Source organism: Apium graveolens, chromosome 6, assembly GCF_009905375.1.
Source record: "Apium graveolens cultivar Ventura chromosome 6, ASM990537v1, whole genome shotgun sequence".
Lineage (NCBI taxonomy): Eukaryota > Viridiplantae > Streptophyta > Magnoliopsida > Apiales > Apiaceae > Apium > Apium graveolens.
Genome location: NC_133652.1, coordinates 147,419,473 through 147,438,642, shown reverse-complemented (window position 1 = coordinate 147,438,642; position 19,170 = coordinate 147,419,473).

The window sequence follows — 19,170 nt, the reverse complement described above, 5'->3', positions numbered from 1 at the left end:
GAAAGTATATAGAAGATACTCTTTCCGAATTAATAGTTAGGGCTATTAATTTGATAAAATAGTGGGAGATATATATTTTGAATATATATGAATAATCACTTGAACATAATTTAATAATCCTCTGTAAACTAATTTATCTTATGCATCTTAAACATTGTAGATATCAAATGGCAATCAATTCAAACAACTTCTCTGTGCGATCAGTCCTTGAGAAGGACAAGCTGACAGGAACAAACTTCCTTGACTGGCAGAGGAACTTGAGGATTGTCCTCAAACAAGAGCACAAGCTCTATGTCATAGATATCCCTCGCCCTGCACCTCTCACTGAAGGAGCATTCTGTGCTCAACATAATGTTTATCAGAAACATGTCGATGATGACACGGATGTTCAATGTCTCATGTTAGCGACCATGAGTGCTGAACTTCAGAAATAACATGAGAATATGGTTTCTTATGATATGATTGAGCACCTTAAACGTATGTTTGAAGGACAGGCTCGTCATGAGAGGTTTGATACTTTCGAATCATTCCATACATGTAAGCAGGGAGAACGTGATCCGGTTGGACCGCATGTTCTAAGGATGATTGGGTATATTGAGTACCTTGCCAAGTTGGGTGCCCCGATTGCTGTGGAGCACCAGATTGACCTAATTTTGCAATCTTTAAACAACAGTTATTCTCAATTTGTGATGAATTACAATGTGAATGAGATAGTTAAGAACCCCACCGAACTGTTGGCTATGTTAAAAACTGCTGAGACCAATGTTCAGAAGACATCCCTTGCTCCCATGTTGATGGTGAATAAGGGGAAGGCCAAATGAAAAGGTAAATGGAAAGGCAAGAGGAAGATGGGATCTAAATCGAATGCCAATCTGAAACCTGATCCGACCAAGGCTTTGAAGCCTAAAGGTGGTGTTCCAAAGGTTGGTGATTGTCACTATTGCAAGAAACCAGGTCATTGTTAGAGGAACTGTCATGCTTATTTGGAGGATCTAAAGAAGAAGAAGGCTATTGTTACTGCTTCTGATTTAGGTATTTATGTTATTGAAGTCAATTTATCTACTTCTATATCTTGGATATTAGATACTGGATGTGGTTCTCACATTTGTATAAATGTGCAGGAACTGCAGGGAAGTAGGACATTGGTGAAGGGAGAAGTCGACCTACGAGTTGGCAATGGAGCAAAGGTTGATGCTTTAGCTGTAGGGACTTATCGTTTATCATTGCCCACTGGGCTTGTTTTAGAACTAGATAACTGTTTTTACGTGCCTCCGATTTGCAGAAACATTATTTTGCTTTCTTGTTTGGACAAGAAAGGTTTTTCGTTTTTGAATCAGAACAATAGTTGTTCCTTTTCATTCAATAATTTTACCTACGGGATTGCACGTTTGTTTAATGGTTTATATGTTCTTGATATAGATACTCCTGTCTATAACATAAATAATGATAATAAACGTATTAAGATGAAAGACTCAAATCAAACATACCTTTGGCATTGTCGTTTAGGTCACATAAATGAGAAACACATTTCCAAATTACATAAAGATGGTTACTTGGATAAGTTTGATTTTGAATCATACGAAGAATACAAATCTTGTCTTATTGGCAAAATGGCTAAAGCTCCTTTTACCGGACAAGGTGAAAGGGCCACCGAACGATTAGGACTTATATATGGTGATGTATGTGGTCCAATGCGTACGATGGCAAGAGGTGGCTTTTACTACTTCATTACTTTTACTGATGATTTCAGTAGATATGGATATGTGTATCTTTTGAAGAACAAATCCGATTCTTTTGAAAAGTACAAAGAATACAAGGTTGAAGTGGAAAAGCAAATAGGAGAAAGTATAAAAGTGCTACGATCAGATCGTAGAGGAGAATACTTAAGCCTCGAGTTTAAAGGTTTCTTGAAGGAGTGTGGTATCGTATCACAACTTACTCCTCCTGGAACGCCTCAATGGAATGGAGTTTCTGAGAGGAGAAATCGTACCTTGTTGGACATGGTGCGATCGATGATGAGTCTAGCAGATCTTCCAATAAGTTTCTGGGGTTATGCTCTAGAAACGGATGCATATACACTAAACCGAGTTCCAACTAAATCCGTTCAAAAGACTCCATATGAGATATGGACTAAGAAACGTCACAACATGTCTTTTATGAAAATATGGGGATGCGAAGCGTTTGTGAAACGCTTGGTGTCTGACAAGCTGGGATCAAAATCGGATAAATGTTATTTTGTGGGATATCCTGAAGAAACTAAAGGGTATAGTTTCTATAATCCTACCGAGAACAAAGTGTTTGTTGCTCGAACCACTGTATTTTTTGAAAGAGAGTTACTTTCAAAGAAAATTAGTAGGAGGACTATAGATCTCGATGAAGATCGAGTTGTACAAAATAATATTGAACCAGAGTTGGAAAATGGGCAAGAAGTACATCAAGATGTTCTTGCTCCAGAAACACAGGTTGTTCGTAGATCTACTAGGGCTCGTCATGAGCTAGAGAGATATTATGGATTTCTCTTGACTCAAGATGATGATGTAATGCTCATAGATAATGATGAGCCTCTTACCTACCAAGATGCTATGAATAGTCCAGACTCCGAGAGATGGCTAGAGGCCATGAAATCCGAAATGGAATCCATGTATCAAAATAAAGTATGGACTGTAGTTGATCTACCTGAAGGGGTAAAACCTATAGGGTGCAAGTGGGGTTTCAAGAAGAAAACTGACATGGATGGTAAAGTACAGACCTATAAAGTGCGACTGGTGGCAAAAGGTTTCAAACAAGTTCATGGTATAGACTATGATGAGACCTTTTCACCAGTTGCTATGGTCAAGTCCATCAGGATTTTGCTAGCAATAGCTGCTTACTACGACTATGAGATTTGGCAAATGGATGTCAAAACCGCTTTCTTAAATGGAAGCCTTGAAGAGGATGTATACATGATACAACCTGAGGGTTTTGTTGATCCCAAGTTTGCTAAGTTGGTCTGTAAGTTGCTTCGATCTATTTATGGATTGAAGCAAGCCTCAAGGAGATGGAATCATCGTTTTGATGAAACAGTCAAAGAATTTGGCTTTATTCAAAATGAAGATGAACCATGTGTTTACAAGAAGGTTAGTGGGAGCCACGTGGCATTCCTAGTACTATTTGTAGATGACATATTACTAATAGGGAATGACATACCTTCTCTACAGGCTGTGAAGACTTGGTTGGGAAATAGTTTCTCGATGTAGGACTTAGGTGATGCTACCTATATATTAGGGATCAAGATCTATAGAGATAGATCAAGGAAATTAATCAACCTAAGTCAGAGTACATACATTGACAAAGTATTGCATCATTTCGGGATGCAAGAGGCAAAAAGAGGATATGTCCCAATGTCTCATGGGATATTGATCTCAAAAGACAAATGCCCTAAATCATTAGATGATAAGGGCCGTATGAGCAAAGTTCCATATGCTTCGGCAATTGGATCTATAATGTAAGCGATGATATGTACTCGACCTGATGTTTCGTATGCCTTGAGCATGACGAGCAGATACCAGTATAATCCTGGCGAGGGTCACTGGATAGCAGTCAAGAATATTCTTAAGTACTTGAAAATGACTAAATATTCATTCTTGGTGTATGGACGAGATGATAAGCTGGTTGTAAAGGGTTACACTGATGCCAGCTTTCACAGAGATGATTCAGTATCTCAGTCAGATTTTGTGTTTTACCTTAATAGAGGTGCTGTAAGCTGGAAGAGTTCAAAGCAAGAGACAGTAGCTGATTCTACAATGGAAGATGAGTATATTGCTGCCAGTGAAGAAGCCAAAGAGGCTGTTTGGATACAGAAATTCATAACGGGACTTGGTGCGGTTCCATCGATCACAGATCCAGTTGATCTTTACTGTGATAATAATGGAACCATCGCGCAGGCTAAAGAACCAAGGTCCCATTCCCGGGAAAAGCATATACTTAGGAGATATCACCTCCTTCGAGAGATTAATGAAAGAGGAGATATACATATATGTAAAGTGCATACTGAAGATAATGTTACAGACCCACTGACTAAGACTTTGTCGCAGCAAAAGCACGAAGGTCATACTAGTTCTATGGGTATTAGATACATGGGTGATTTGCTCTAGTGCAAGTGGGAGATTGTTAGTGTTTGTGCCCAAGAGACAACACTATTATGTTTATATTATAAAACATTTGGATTATTAATTCTGATTATATGGATTATTCTTTAGTAATTTATTATATCTTTATTTTCTGTGATAAGATGTTATATTAATAAATGTCCTTGGAATATGATATCTAATTTTATATCTCTAGGTACGTGAATTAGAAATGAGATTATGAGAATAGTATCGATATTCCTAAAGATCCCCAGTCGAGTACTATTATTAAGGGATAATAATAATGCATTAAGACTTGTGTGAATGTTGACTGATGATCACATCTCATTGATCATAGGTATAGTGATACTAAAGTCAAAACACAGGCACATGCATTATACACATGGTGCTGGAAGACACAATGTGAGATTCTACATGTCTGTTGTGTCATAAATAATTCTCACAGTGATAATGATGTATTGGTCCTTAGACTTGAAATCATTATATTTCTATATGAGAATTAATATACTTTGGTTGCAATAAAAGTTACCTTTGACCGGGTGATGATAAAAGTGTATATTGGGTATATTATGAATCATATGAGAAATATGAATGATCTAGAAATGATTTAACCCTCCTATTTTAAGAGTGATATTATTGGCCTCTTGTTTGAGCTAGACTATGAAATGCATGGTCATGCTCAAATGTTGATTTGATGTTATAGTCTACTCATCGATCAAGGAAACCTGGATTAAATTATGAAGAGGATGACACATAACATGCCTCGAGTTTAATCTATAATATATGGTTAAAAGGATTATAGTACATTGTACATTATACACAAAAGGTTTAATCGATCACCGATTTGATTATTATTACTTGGGTAACAATGATGTATTACTAGATGCCGCTCATTGTTTATAATTTTAAATTAGATTTAAAATTGTTGCCACGTAATAATAACCTAAAGGGTCGCACAAAGAATGATTGGAGGATTATTTAATTTAAATTCGGATTTAAATTAAATATAAGTAATTCGAATTATTTTTTATTATTAAGTGTGACTTAATTAATTAAATAAATAGGAAATTTGAATTTAATATTAAATCTGAAATTAAGTTATTGGATGATTAAGTGAGACTTAATAATACAATAAATTAGAATTTCGAATTTAATAATAATAATAACTCTAAAATTAAGTTTAGGGTTGGAGGCCCATTAGCTCTTGCCTATATAATATCTTTTTTCTAATAGAATTAGGGTTAGACGTTTTATTTGATAAAACATAAACCCTTGCAGCTTAAAGAGATATAGAGAGAGCAAAAAGGCGGCCTCAAGAACGTGCTAGTACACACCCATCCTCCGGGCGATCATTCGTGTGGATACCTTCAAGACGTAGATCGTTCCAGCGACGGGCTACGTGGTGATCATTCAAGTCCTCCATCTTTCCATAAACGTAAAGCTTCTTAAGGTAAACATACTGAACTACGAATTAAATATTATTTTTCGCATGGATCCTGCGGAGGGTTTCGTTTTTTTTTAAGATTTAAATTTACGTTTCCGTTGCGTTTATGTGCTAAAAACCCTTCAAGAACTATAAGTCAAAGAACAAGTTCTGATACTAAAAGGATAAGTTCTGATGAACAAACTCTGAAACTTGATGAAGAGATCTCCAAAAGGTTGTTCCTAAACGACAATCCAGGCATGGATATTGAAAGTCTGAAGGAAGAAGAGATTAGACTGAAAGCTGAAAATGACATATCTAAGTCAAAGTCTAAAACTCAAGTCACAGCAAAGAAACCACCTAAGCCTAAGGGCATTGTGATCAAAGAGAGGACAAATACTGAGGCATCTAAGGCCAAATCCAAATCACAGGTGGAAGTTGATCCTAGATTCAAGGGTAAGGCAAAAGCTGATGAATCTGTAAAGATATATCTGCCAACCATGGATCTGGAAGTAAATGCTGATGAAGGTACAAGCATGATTTTGAAGGAGAAAAGGAATATTCAAGCAACCTCTGACAGAGCTCAAGTTGTCTTGACATTAGAAGAAAAGGAAACCTCTGACATTGCTCATGTTAAACCTTCAACAGTTCTACTACCTATGTTTGCTAAAGCTCAACAATCTGCTCAACCTATGAAGACTTCAACAAATGTTTTTCAGGGTAGATTGATCCAAGGGAAGGAAGCTAGAGATAAAAAAGGACTGGGTAATCCAGATGAGAAAAGAATAAACAACTCTACCTTAGATCCTACATCCCTTACTGAACCAGGAGTAGGAACAACTTTAGAAAGACTAAATCAATTAGAGTCTGTACAGATAGTCTACAACTCCAAGCTGAAAGAAGATAAAATGCTTTATTTTATGACAGATGGGAGAGTATTCCAGATAAGAGAGGATGCAATTCGGTTAAAGTATTATGAAGAACTGCAACATGTTTTATTTCTACTTCAAGTGAAGAACAGGTCAACAGATGGTGCTGCCAGATTGAAAGGCATATGTCATAGCCTATTCGTTTATTCGAGGATTTAACTCAACTCAAATAAGAATGTAATAAGTAAATAGTGGATCTATCATCAGAGAGATCTCACAAAGTAACATCTGTCAAAGGATAAAGAAACCTGCAGACTTGAAGATTCACTGGAAGAAGTTCAAGAATTTGATCATGCCTCAGTGATATAAATCAAGATCGTGGATTTAATCAAGTGACAGAGATCTCGTTAGGGTATCATTTATTACAAGGATTTAATCAGAGTATCAAAGTCAAGACATGAAGAAACGTCACGGAAGTTAGTCACTCATGAACCAGACAGTACATCGAGTGTCAGCATTGAAGTGGCGGAATTGATTCATAAGTCTCAGTGATTTTCAGAAGATTGTCAGAAGAATGGATGTTGCTCAGGGTTAGTATTAATTCTCTATTAATTAATTAAGTCATATAATTTAATTAAGAAAATAAATTATATCTGCAAAGATTAATTTATTGATTAATTGAATTAAATTGATTAATTAATTTAGAATTAATATTGAGGATTTACAAGATTTTAATTGGTTTAAAATCTGCTTAAATTCAAAACAAGACAATTCATTTGAACTAGTATGACAATCGGTATGACAATTGATAGTCATACCGAAAGTCATGCCAATACATTTAATTGTCTTATTAGAATTTCTATTTAGATTAAAATCTGTTATTAATTCAACAAGACAATTTATTTGAACTAATATGACAATCGGTATGACAATCAATAGTCATACCGAAAGTCTTGCTAGTTCATTTTGATTGTCTTGCTAGTTGTAAATATTGTCATACCGAAAGTCTTGCTGGCCAAAGAGATTGTCATGCCAGTACATTTTTCAGTTCGGTGTTTGATAAAAGCAGCAGAAGACTTTTGTTGATAAAAAAACAGAATCCAATCAAACAGAACACACAAGGAAAAAAAAGGGCAGAAAACAAAAGCATAACATTTTATTTTTCATCTGCTTTTCTTCAAGATTAAATTTCTAGATTGTAAAGTTAAATCCAATCAACTAGAAATATTTATCTTGTTCTTGTGTATCAATCTAGCGGATTAAAATCCCTAGAACTTAATCTCAAATCGCATTTAGCATTTGATCTTTTAATTACAAAAATAGAAAAAGTTCATGTCGAATTTATTCTAGATTTGTAATAATTGATTTGAGATTAATCCCTTGTAACCGATACCGTAGTTGTAACACCTTTCAAGTTTAATAAAAGTTTTATTTAACTTGAATTTTGTTTCACAATTTTATTCCGCATTTTATTCTGATTAAACGGTATTGTTTGCATTCAACCCCCCTTCTACAAACAAATTGGGACCTAACAATTGGTATCAGAGCCTTCTGATTAACGTACAAATCTAGATCCTAGACTTTTGTGTTTCTTTCACTTCTTGAATTTTTTATTCACTCAAAAAATTCATAATGACTACACAAAAAGTTGGAACCGTTAAAATTCCACTTTTCGATAAAGAAAATTATGTTATGTGGAAGAAGAAGATGCTACTGTTTTTACAGGTTGCTAATCCCAAATATTTGCAAGTGTTGAAGAAGGGTCCAAAAATTCCTATGGTTATTGAACCAGAGATAATAGAAAATGATGTGGTGATCACCAAAGCGAGAACTTATGTGAAGGATCCTGAGGACTTCTCTCCTGCTGAAATAGAAGAAGCCTCCCTGGATGCTAGCCTTCAATTAATCTTAGTAAATTCCCTTAATCCCCTGATGAATAGACATGTGATGAATTGTAAAGATTCCAAACATATCTGGGAAACTATTGAGATTATTAATGAAGGCACAGAGGAAGTTAGGGAGAACAAACTAGAAATCCTAACCTCTGAGTATGAATACTTTAAATCCAATCCAGGGGAAGGAATCACTGAAGTGTTTGAGAGGTACAATACATTGATCAACAACCTGAACATTAATGGTAAATACTATTCCATCAGGGAGGTCAACAAAAAGTTCCTTTTAACACTGCCAACTCGTCTCGAACATAGAATCACTGCCATAAGAGAAGCAAGAGATCTGAGTGAGATTTCTTTGGAAAGGCTCTATGGTGTGTTAAAGACTTACGAGTTGGAGCAGATTCAGCAGAAGGAAGTTTACGGGAAAGGAAGAGTGGTCAGCACGTCTACTGCTCTAGTAGCTGATGAACAACAACAACAACCACAATATCAACAACAATCTCAACAGTCAGAAAGAATGGTACAGTCTTCCAAGGTTGAAGATAATGTGATAGTAGCAGAATTTGATTCTCCTACTACAAATCAATCAGGAGATGATTATTATTCCTTGGAAGAACTGGAGCAATTGGAGGATGAGTCAATGGCCCTGATTGTTAAGAGATTCTCAAATGTCAGATTCAAAAGGAATCCCAAGTTCAAGTACAAGTCCAACTACAACAGATTCCAGAAAGGTGGATCTTCATCCTCTAACACCAGCAGTGGTGGGTATAAAACAGGGATGGTTAATCGAAGCACCATTCGATGCTTCAACTGTAATGAGTTGGGACACTTTGCCACAGAATGCAGGAAGCCAAAACAAGCTAGGAAGAACTCTTACGATTCTAATCAGAAGAGTAAATCTGAAAGGGCTTACCTGGCAAAGGGAAGAAGCTGGGATGATACTGACAGTGAAGATGAAGAAGTTGGGAATCTTGCTCTCATGGCTAGTGATGCAAGCACCTCATCGTCAAGAAAAGAGGGCATTAAACAGGTACAACCGGTAGTGTGGATTCTTGACAGCGGATCGTCAAGACATATGACCGGAGATAAAGCCCTGCTATCAAATGTGGTTGAGAAAGCTGGCCCAGTGGTTACCTTTGGAGATAACAGCAAAGGTTTAACGGAGGGATATGGCTGTTTGCTAGCTGGAAATGTTATCATTGAAAATGTATATGTTGTGCAAGGACTTGAACACAATCTGCTTAGCATTACTCAGTTCTGTGACAACGGCTACAATGTTTTATTCGACAAGCTGAAGTGTCAGATTCTGCACAAGAAAAGTGAAAAACCCTCCATAATGGGAATCCGGAAAGGAAATCTGTTCGTAGCTGACATGAACTCTGGAAGCAATCTTGAAGTCAATTGTTTCTATGCAAAGGCATCGTCAGATGAGAGTTGGCTATGGCACAAGAGACTTTCTCATCTCAATTTCAAAACAATGAATTCTCTTGTCAAAAGAGAATCGGTAAGAGGTCTGCCTCAGCTGGAATTCTCTCCAGAAGGACTATGTGAGGCTTTCCAGAAAGGAAAGTCAAAGAAAGCAAGTCACAAAGGCACTGACACATCTTCCATAACTGGTGTTCTGCAATTATTGCACATGGATTTATTTGGTCCAGTTAATATCCTTTCAATGTCAAAGAAGTGTTACTGTCTTGTGATAGTTGATGACTATTCCAAGTATACGTGGGTTTTATTTCTTCACTCTAAGGATGAAATACCACAAGTTGTGATTGATCATATCAAGATGATTGAGTTAGATTCTAACATCCCTGTTAGAGCAATAAGGTCAGATAATGGGACAGAATTCAAGAATGCACTTCTCAATGGATTCTGTACAGACAAAGGGATTACCAGACAATTTTCAGCTCCTAGAACCCCTCAGCAAAATGGAGTGGTAGAAAGGAAGAATCGTACATTGATTGAAGCTGCAAGAACGATGTTAAGTGAATCAGGTCTTCCAATGTACTTTTGGGCTGAAGCTGTCAATACTGCATGTTATACTCAGAATCGAACTCTAATCAACAAAGACTTCATGAAAACTCCTTATGAGATTTTGAATGAACAGAAACCTTCTATCAAATACTTTCATGTATTTGGTGCCAGATGCTTCGTGCTCAAGGATGAAGATGATCATCGTGGTAAGTTCGAGGCAAAGGCATATGAGGGTATTTTTGTTGGATATGGAAGAAGATCATATAGAGTGTATATCATTGATCAACACAAAGTAACTGAAAGTGTCAATGTTACATTTGATGACACTAAACTCCCTAGTATCCAAACTGAAGATCCTTCTGAGAAACTGAAGTTTGATGATACGTCAGATTCAGAATCAGAACATGGTCAAGAACCTGAGGTTGTTGCTGGTGAAGAACCTGTTAATCATGATGATACTCAAGGTAATAGTGATGGAAACTTTGGTAACAATGAAGATACCACTGCTACTGACGGAGAATCTTCAAGTCAACATGACAACAACTCAGGGGGAGATACTGAAGGATCATCTAGTAGGACACAACATCACAATGAATTTCAAGGCGAATCATCAAGATCAAATCTTCCAAGACAGACTGTCTGGAATAAAGCTCACCCTTTTGAGTTAATTATTGGTGATCCAGATGTTGGAGTCAGAACTAGACGTGCTACTCAAAATGAGTGTCTGTTCTCAGGATTTCTTTCTGAAATGGAACCTAAGAAAATTGAAGAAGCACTGACTGATCCAGATTGGGTGATTGCTATGCAAGATGAACTCAATCAGTTTGAAAGTCAACAAGTCTGGAAACTGGTACCTAGGCCTGTACACAAGAAAGCTGTTGGTACTAGGTGGGTATTCAGGAATAAACTAGATGAAGATGGTGTGGTTACAAGAAACAAGGCAAGACTGGTAGCTAAAGGGTATTCTCAAGCTGAAGGCATTGATTATGATGAAACCTATGCTCCAGTGGCTAGACTTGAGGCCATCAGGATATTTCTGGCATTCGCAGCATTTTCAAACTTTAAAGTTTATCAAATGGATGTCAAGAGTGCCTTTCTGAATGGGAAGCTGGATGAAGAGGTGTATGTAGAGCAACCTCCTGGCTTTGAAGATCCAGATCATTTGCATTTTATCTACTTTCTTTTCAAGGCAATCTATGGTCTCAAACAGTCTCCAAGAAAATGGTATGACACTCTCTCTGAATTTCTTATTGAAAATAGCTTTGTTAGAGGTGTCATAGACAAAACTCTCTTTTCTAAAAAACATAAGAATGATACTATATTAGTCCAAGTCTATGTGGATGATATAATATTTGGGTCTACTAATGATAATCTCTGTAAGAGATTTGCTAAGTTAATGCACAGCAAGTTTGAAATAAGCATGATGGGAGAGCTGAAGTTCTTCCTTGGATTACAAGTAAATCAAAGGTTAGATGGAACATTTATTTGTCAATCCAAGTATCTCAAGGAACTCCTCAAAAAGTACAATCTAGAGGACTCTGCATCAGCAAGGACTCCATCAACTACAGCTGTCAAGCTTGGACCATGTGAAAACTCCATTAAGGTAGATGTCACAAGCTACAGAGGTATGATTGGCTCGTTACTCTATCTTACTGCAAGTAGACCAGATATTATGTATGCTACATGCTTATGTGCAAGGTTCCAAGCGGATCCTAGAGATATTCATCTCATTGCTGTTAAACGAATCTTAAGATATCTTAAGGGAACACCAAATCTAGGTATTTGGTACCCTAAAGAATCTGGTTTTAACCTTGTCGGATATACAGATTCAGATTATGCAGGAAGTGTTGTTGATAGGAAAAGCACCTCAGGGAGTTGTCAATTCCTAGGTAGCAGACTAGTCTCATGGTACAGCAAGAAACAACAAACAGTTTCCAACTCAACGGCCGAGGCTGAATATATTGCTGCTGGAAGCTGCTGTGCTCAGATCTTGTGGATTAGGAACCAACTACGAGACTATGGCTCTGTATTGAACAAAATTCCTATTTTATGTGACAATACAAGTGCAATAACCATCACCAACAACCCTGTGCAGCACTCGAGGACAAAGCACATTGACATCAGGTATCATTTTATTAGAGAGCACGTCATGAATGGTACTGTTGAACTATTTTTTGTTCCAACAGAAGAACAAATAGCAGATATTTTCACTAAACCACTTGACGAATCCACATTTACCAGATTAGTTGGTAAATTGGGCATGTTGAATAGTTTTAGTGATTAATTTGGTTAATATCTGGGATCTGTTCTTGAATGAATTTACAAATGAATTTTTCATAAATGAAAAATTCATTTGCAAATTTATTTTATCATTTTATCATATTTCTTGCTTATTTCTATGTAATTTATATTATCTTATCTGTTTTTATTTTCCCTACTTGTTAATTTAAAATATCTCAGAATATTTTATTTTCTCTAAAAATATTTTTCTATGAATTTTATTTGCTAAAATTCAATAGAAATCTATTTTTAGAATAAAAATAATAAATTCTGATATATTCTCTTTGTTTCTGTAAATATTATAGGTCTGTATTTCAGTTTTACTATTTTGTAAATATTTTCTGATATTTTTACTAAGTTATATAAGTCTTTATTCCAGTACATATTTATATATGCGTGTTTCTGTGTTTAAAGCTGATATGACAATCGGCAAGACAATTGAAATTGTCTTGCTGAAAGTCATTTCAGTTTAAATTTTGTTTATTATGTTATTCAGTACAGTTTTATACTGGCAAGACAATCGGTATGACTATCAATTGTCTTTCCAGTTATAAACCTTATATATAATTATTTTCCTTTTATTATTATACTGGTATGACAATCGGTATGACTATCAGATTGTCATACCAGTTATAATTTTAGTATTTATTCTTTTATTTGTTTTCTTTCTTTTTACCTGGTATGACAATCGGTATGACAATCCCGGATTGTCATACCAGTTATACTACTTAATCGTTTATGTGTGTTTTTATTTTCATTCAGTTTCTCTCTTTTCAAATTCCAACAGTTATCTTTTCTCTCTTCTCTCTCTTCGATCAAAATCAAACTAAACTGCCATTTGATTCTCCTTTGCTCGAGTTCTTACTCAGCATACCAATTCATCACTCTGTGATATATACATACAAGTATATATATACAGAGGTGCTGTTGGATTTTTGTTAAAAAACAAAAACAAATCAAAATCAGTTTCTGTTTTTTATTTTATTTATTTATTTTGGTTATTTTTAAATTTTAATTTTAATTTCTGATTTGTGTCTTTTGGGTTTTTCAACTGTGTTTGTGAGTTAAGGATTTTAACGAGATACATTCCTGTCTAAATTTTTCGATTATAATTAATTTAATTCGAATTATTGAATTAATTTAATTAATTCGAATTTTCTTAATATTATTCTTAAAATTCTGAAAGTGTGTGTCTTATTATTATTTTAAATGGCTCTCAATTTCCAAATTGTCGCGCATAATCAGGTTGGTTATTTTAATCCGGAAAAATGTGATGTTGAAAAATTTAAGCCTTGGATTAGATTTTTAAATGACCATTCGATTATTAGCTCTGCTATAAAATCAAATGTGATTTTAAATGTCGATCTTCTTAGACTGATTTGCACAACCTCTACTGTGGCCGATGATTCAAAATCTTTTTCATTCACCGTCGCAAACACACAGTATGTAGTTGATGAAACAGTCGTCAATCGTGCGTTAAATTTTCCACTAGACAATTTCTGTTATTTACCCTCTGAAAATGATATCACAAATTTTTTCCATGCTATTCACTATCAGGGGGTGATCAATTTAACCAAACTTTCTAAATCCAATTTGGTGTCTGAATGGGATATTTTCTTCGATACACTTTCCAAAGTGTTTGCCAACTGCACAAAATCCAATTTTCATAACATCACTTCCACTCTGCAGTATATTGGTCTTGCGGTTGTTTTCAATCAAAGGATCAATTTTGGCAAACTACTTTTTCCCATTCTCTTGAGACGTCTAACTTCTGCTTTACGTGATCATTCTACAAATCGTAGGGTATCATGTTACTATGCTCGTTTTCTCATGCTTATAGCAGATCATCTTCTCACACCTGAACACAAAGCCCTTTTTGCTAACTCTGCAGTAATCGAACCCCCTCCAGTTAGCAAAAAGATTTACACTCGCCAAGACACAACCTTCAAATTCATGCAAGTTCCAGTACTTGTATCTGCTTTCATGGCCACTTATATTCCTTTACCTATTTTCAATCTTCCCGGTCATGAACAGCAACCTCAACCTCCAGTGGTTCAAGCCACCCAGGCTCCTCCAACATCAGATGCTCTTCCATTACAGGTAGTAATTCCTCACTCTCACTCCCTTCCTACTTCTGTTGAAGGACCCCCAGTGGTTGATAGGGCTGACCATGAAGTTGTAGAACCACAGCTTCAATCCCAGGTCATAGAGCCAAACACAAAGTCACATTCTATCTCAACCTCTCCCCCACTGTCTAAAATGTTACCCAGAAGATTACTAGGAAGTAGTACATTGTTAAATATGAGTGAACCCTCAGCTCTGCCTCCTCCTAAGAAAAGAAGAACATATTCTGAGGCATCTGAAAGCCCATCCTTGTCCTCCCAACAGGACATGGACTTTGAAATGGCCAATGAACAGTTACTAGAGGCATTCTCTCAACAGGATGCATCTATTGAAATTCGCCATAGGGCCATGGCATCTTGTACTGAGTCAAGCACAATTCCATTACTCACAATGGAACCATACACTTCCCCAGATCATACTCAGGACACAGAGCGAGGAGTGCACGTAGAGTCGGTTACAGTGCCTGCCATAGTTACGGCAGAAGAGCAGTCACATGCTTCAGAGGGAAAATCTGACTCTCCGCCATCCTTAATAGAGTCATTTTCTCCCCTCCCAGATCAAACACCTCTGGCTCCCTCACGGGATTCTCCACTCGCAGATTTATCTGGAGAAAGTGGAGGGCAACTCGGTCAATCTATCCCTGAAGCAATTCAGACATCTATTTCACATGAAATGATAGGTTTGACTGAGGATCGGGACTCGCGAATTCCCATTGCACCACCACTGACCTCTCTTGAAGAGGCTAGGGTGATTTTTACTGCAGGTACAGAAGAACAGCAACAGGAAGACTCCTCACGAGCAATTATATTGAGAGAAACACAAGCACGTGAGGTGAGTGAACCAAACACGAGTGAAATTCAGGTGAGAGCACACACAGACACAGATACTCAAAACCTGTTAGCTCAAATTGCTGCTCTAAAAGAAGAACTTGCTAAAAGCCAAGCTGAAGCTCAAGCATTCAAAGCACAAGTGGTTGAACGGTCTTCTTCTTCCACCTCTGTCAACAATCAGCTGGCAATCATAAGGAATGACATCTCAGATCTCAAGACCACTGTAATACCAAAGCTCAATTCCATTCAGGACACTCCAACTTTATCAGCTGATGACATATCCAACTTCTGCTCTCTACATACAAGAATGACTTCTCTTGAAGACCTCGTTGAGATGAATCATTCACTGGACTCCTCAAGATTTCTAAAGATAGAGACGGGCATGGAACATCTCAATGAAGGGATGAAGCACCTATATTTCATGATCAAAAATTCTCATTGCCCTAATGAAGAACAAAGAACTTATTTTGAAGGACCGTCTGGTGGAGGATCAGGCTCTGGAGGTGATGGAGGTTCCAAAGGAAGGTCAGAAGAGGATCCCTCAACTAAGGGGGAGAAGAAAGGGAGTAGTGCCAAAGGGAAGGAAAAAGATACCTCTGCTGGAGACAAAGGAAAGGCTGATGATGTCTACTACAGTGGAGAACAGGATGACTTTGATATTTTTGACATTCCCACTGAACCAGTTCAGGAAGATAAAGATGGGTTATTTGAAGCTGAAGAGGAAAGTGATTTTGGAGAATGGGAAGAAGAAGCTCAAGTGGATCCTCTGTTTGAGAAAGAATTTCAGAAGGAGCAGTCAGAGATGAAAAGAAAAGAAGCTGAACTCAAGAAGGTCTCTCAGATCATTGACATGAGGAAAGACATTCAAAGAACAGAAACTCTTCAAAAGCAACGTCTTCATGACATTAAGGCTCAAGAAAGGAGAAGAGATGTCAGACTGAAGATTGGTGAAAAATGGGATGAAGCTGGGAGAGTACTTGATATGCCTCAGCTGAGCACTAACAATGATAGGCAGTTCTTACATCTTCTTGACAAGCTGGAAATCTCAAATCCTAACAATGACATGTACATGAATGCTATCAAGACTGAAGTCTCAAGGATCACAGCTGCTTTTGATAGATCCCTAAATGAGATGAGCATTTTTGTATATTGTCAGAGTGAAGGATCTTTCAAGGTGTCACTTCATCTATTTGAGAATCGTTCTTTGTCAGAGATTTGGGTTCTTTTAAACAAAGTCAAAAGAAGCTCAGAATTGAATGAAGTTCTTTGAGAAAGGCTTAAAGAGTTTGCCAGCAGGGCTAGTCCTCAAGTGGTCAACAATCCTCATCAGGTGAGATTCTTTAAGTCTGATTGTCTTCAAATCTGTCAGCTAGATGTACAATCTCTTAAAGACTACTGAGCTAAGCATCTGGTCTGGATGGAACATCATTTAAGAACTGCTGGATACTCATCCATGTTGAAGACTCAAGCTGCTGATTTGATTCAAGCTTATTGTGAAAAGAATATTAAAAGGTACAATCAGATCAAGAATAAGCTGAAGTCAATTGGAGTTCAACCAGTCAGACCAGCAAGCTTCACTTCAGAAAAGGATCGTGTCTTTGACAAGGAATTGCTTCAAGATTTAGAAGAAGGTGAAGTCAGAAGAGAAGACAACTGAAGTCAATTAGCTCAAAACTCAATGTAATATGATTAGAGCTTTATGAATCAAGATAGTCTAATGTAGTTATATGTTCAGGCTAGAGGAACATCTATCTTGTATTCACTTGTAAATTTCATTTGGAATCTGGAAAATGTTAAATATAATCCAGAACTTTTCTGCTATTTACTTTACATTACTGTTTATATCTTTTTCTTATTTGTTAGTTGAGTTATCCTCTAGGTATTTGTTGTTATTGTCTAACAAGCAAATAGGGGGAGATTGAAAGGCATATGTCATAGCCTATTCGTTTATTCGAGGATTTAACTCAACTCAAATAAGAATGTAATAAGTAAATAGTGGATCTATCATCAGAGAGATCTCACAAAGTAACATCTGTCAAAGGATAAAGAAACCTGCAGACTTGAAGATTCACTGGAAGAAGTTCAAGAATTTGATCATGCCTCAGTGATATAAATCAAGATCGTGGATTTAATCAAGTGACAGAGATCTCGTCAGGGTATCATTTATTACAAGGATTTAATCAGAGTATCAAAGTCAAGACATGAAGAAACGTCACGGAAGTTAGTCACTCATGAACCAGACAGTACATCGAGTGTCAGCATTGAAGTGGCGGAATTGATTCATAAGTCTCAGTGATTTTCAGAAGATTGTCAGAAGAATGGATGTTGCTCAGGGTTAGTATTAATTCTCTATTAATTAATTAAGTCATATAATTTAATTAAGAAAATAAATTATATCTGTAAAGATTAATTTATTGATTAATTAAATTAAATTGATTAATTAATTTAGAATTAATATTGAGGATTTACAAGATTTTAATTGGTTTAAAATCTGCTTAAATTCAAAACAAGACAATTCATTTGAACTAGTATGACAATCGGTATGACAATTGATAGTCATACCGAAAGTCATGCCAATACATTTAATTGTCTTATTAGAATTTCTGTTTAGATTAAAATCTGTTATTAATTCAGCAAGACAATTTATTTGAACTAATATGACAATCGGTATGACAATCAATAGTCATACCGAAAGTCTTGCTAGTTCATTTTGATTGTCTTGCTAGTTGTAAATATAGTCATACCGAAAGTCTTGCTGGCCAAAGAGATTGTCATGCCAGTACATTTTTCAGTTCGGTGTTTGATAAAAGCAGCAGAAGACTTTTGTTGATCAAAAAACAGAATCCAATCAAACAGAACACACAAGGAAAAAAAAGGGCAGAAAACAAAAGCATAACATTTTATTTTTCATCTGCTTTTCTTCAAGATTAAATTTCTAGATTGTAAAGTTAAATCCAATCAACTAGAAATATTTATCTTGTTCTTGTGTATCAATCTAGCGGATTAAAATCCCTAGAACTTAATCTCAAATCGCATTTAGCATTTGATCTTTTAATTACAAAAATAGAAAAAGTTCATGTCGAATTTATTCTAGATTTGTAATAATTGATTTGAGATTAATCCCTTGTAACCGATACCGTAGTTGTAACACCTTTCAAGTTTAATAAAAGTTTTATTTAACTTGAATTTTGTTTCACAATTTTATTCCGCATTTTATTCTGATTAAACGGTATTGTTTGCATTCAACCCCCCTTCTACAAACAAATTGGGACCTAACACAGATACTTAATATCTGATATTCAGAGGCAGAAGAAACTTTACTCTGTAAAGTCTGATAGACCATACTATCCAAAGTACAGAGCTCATAATGGTGATTTAGTTGAGATGAAGCCCAATACTGCCTAGATCACTACTTTTCTGGGTATTAAGGGTGTTGAATTTAATCTGGAGTCTGACAAAGCTTATCTGATCAGACTGGATCAGGAGATAAGGAAAGCAAAGATTAATGATCTCAGGGCTGCTATCTTTCAGACAGGAAAAGATACAGCTGAACTTAAAGATGCTAAAAGGAGGATGATAAATGAACTTGAATATGCTGAGAGAACTCTTCTGAAGAACTATCTTAGAACAACTCCTGACATTCAAGAGATC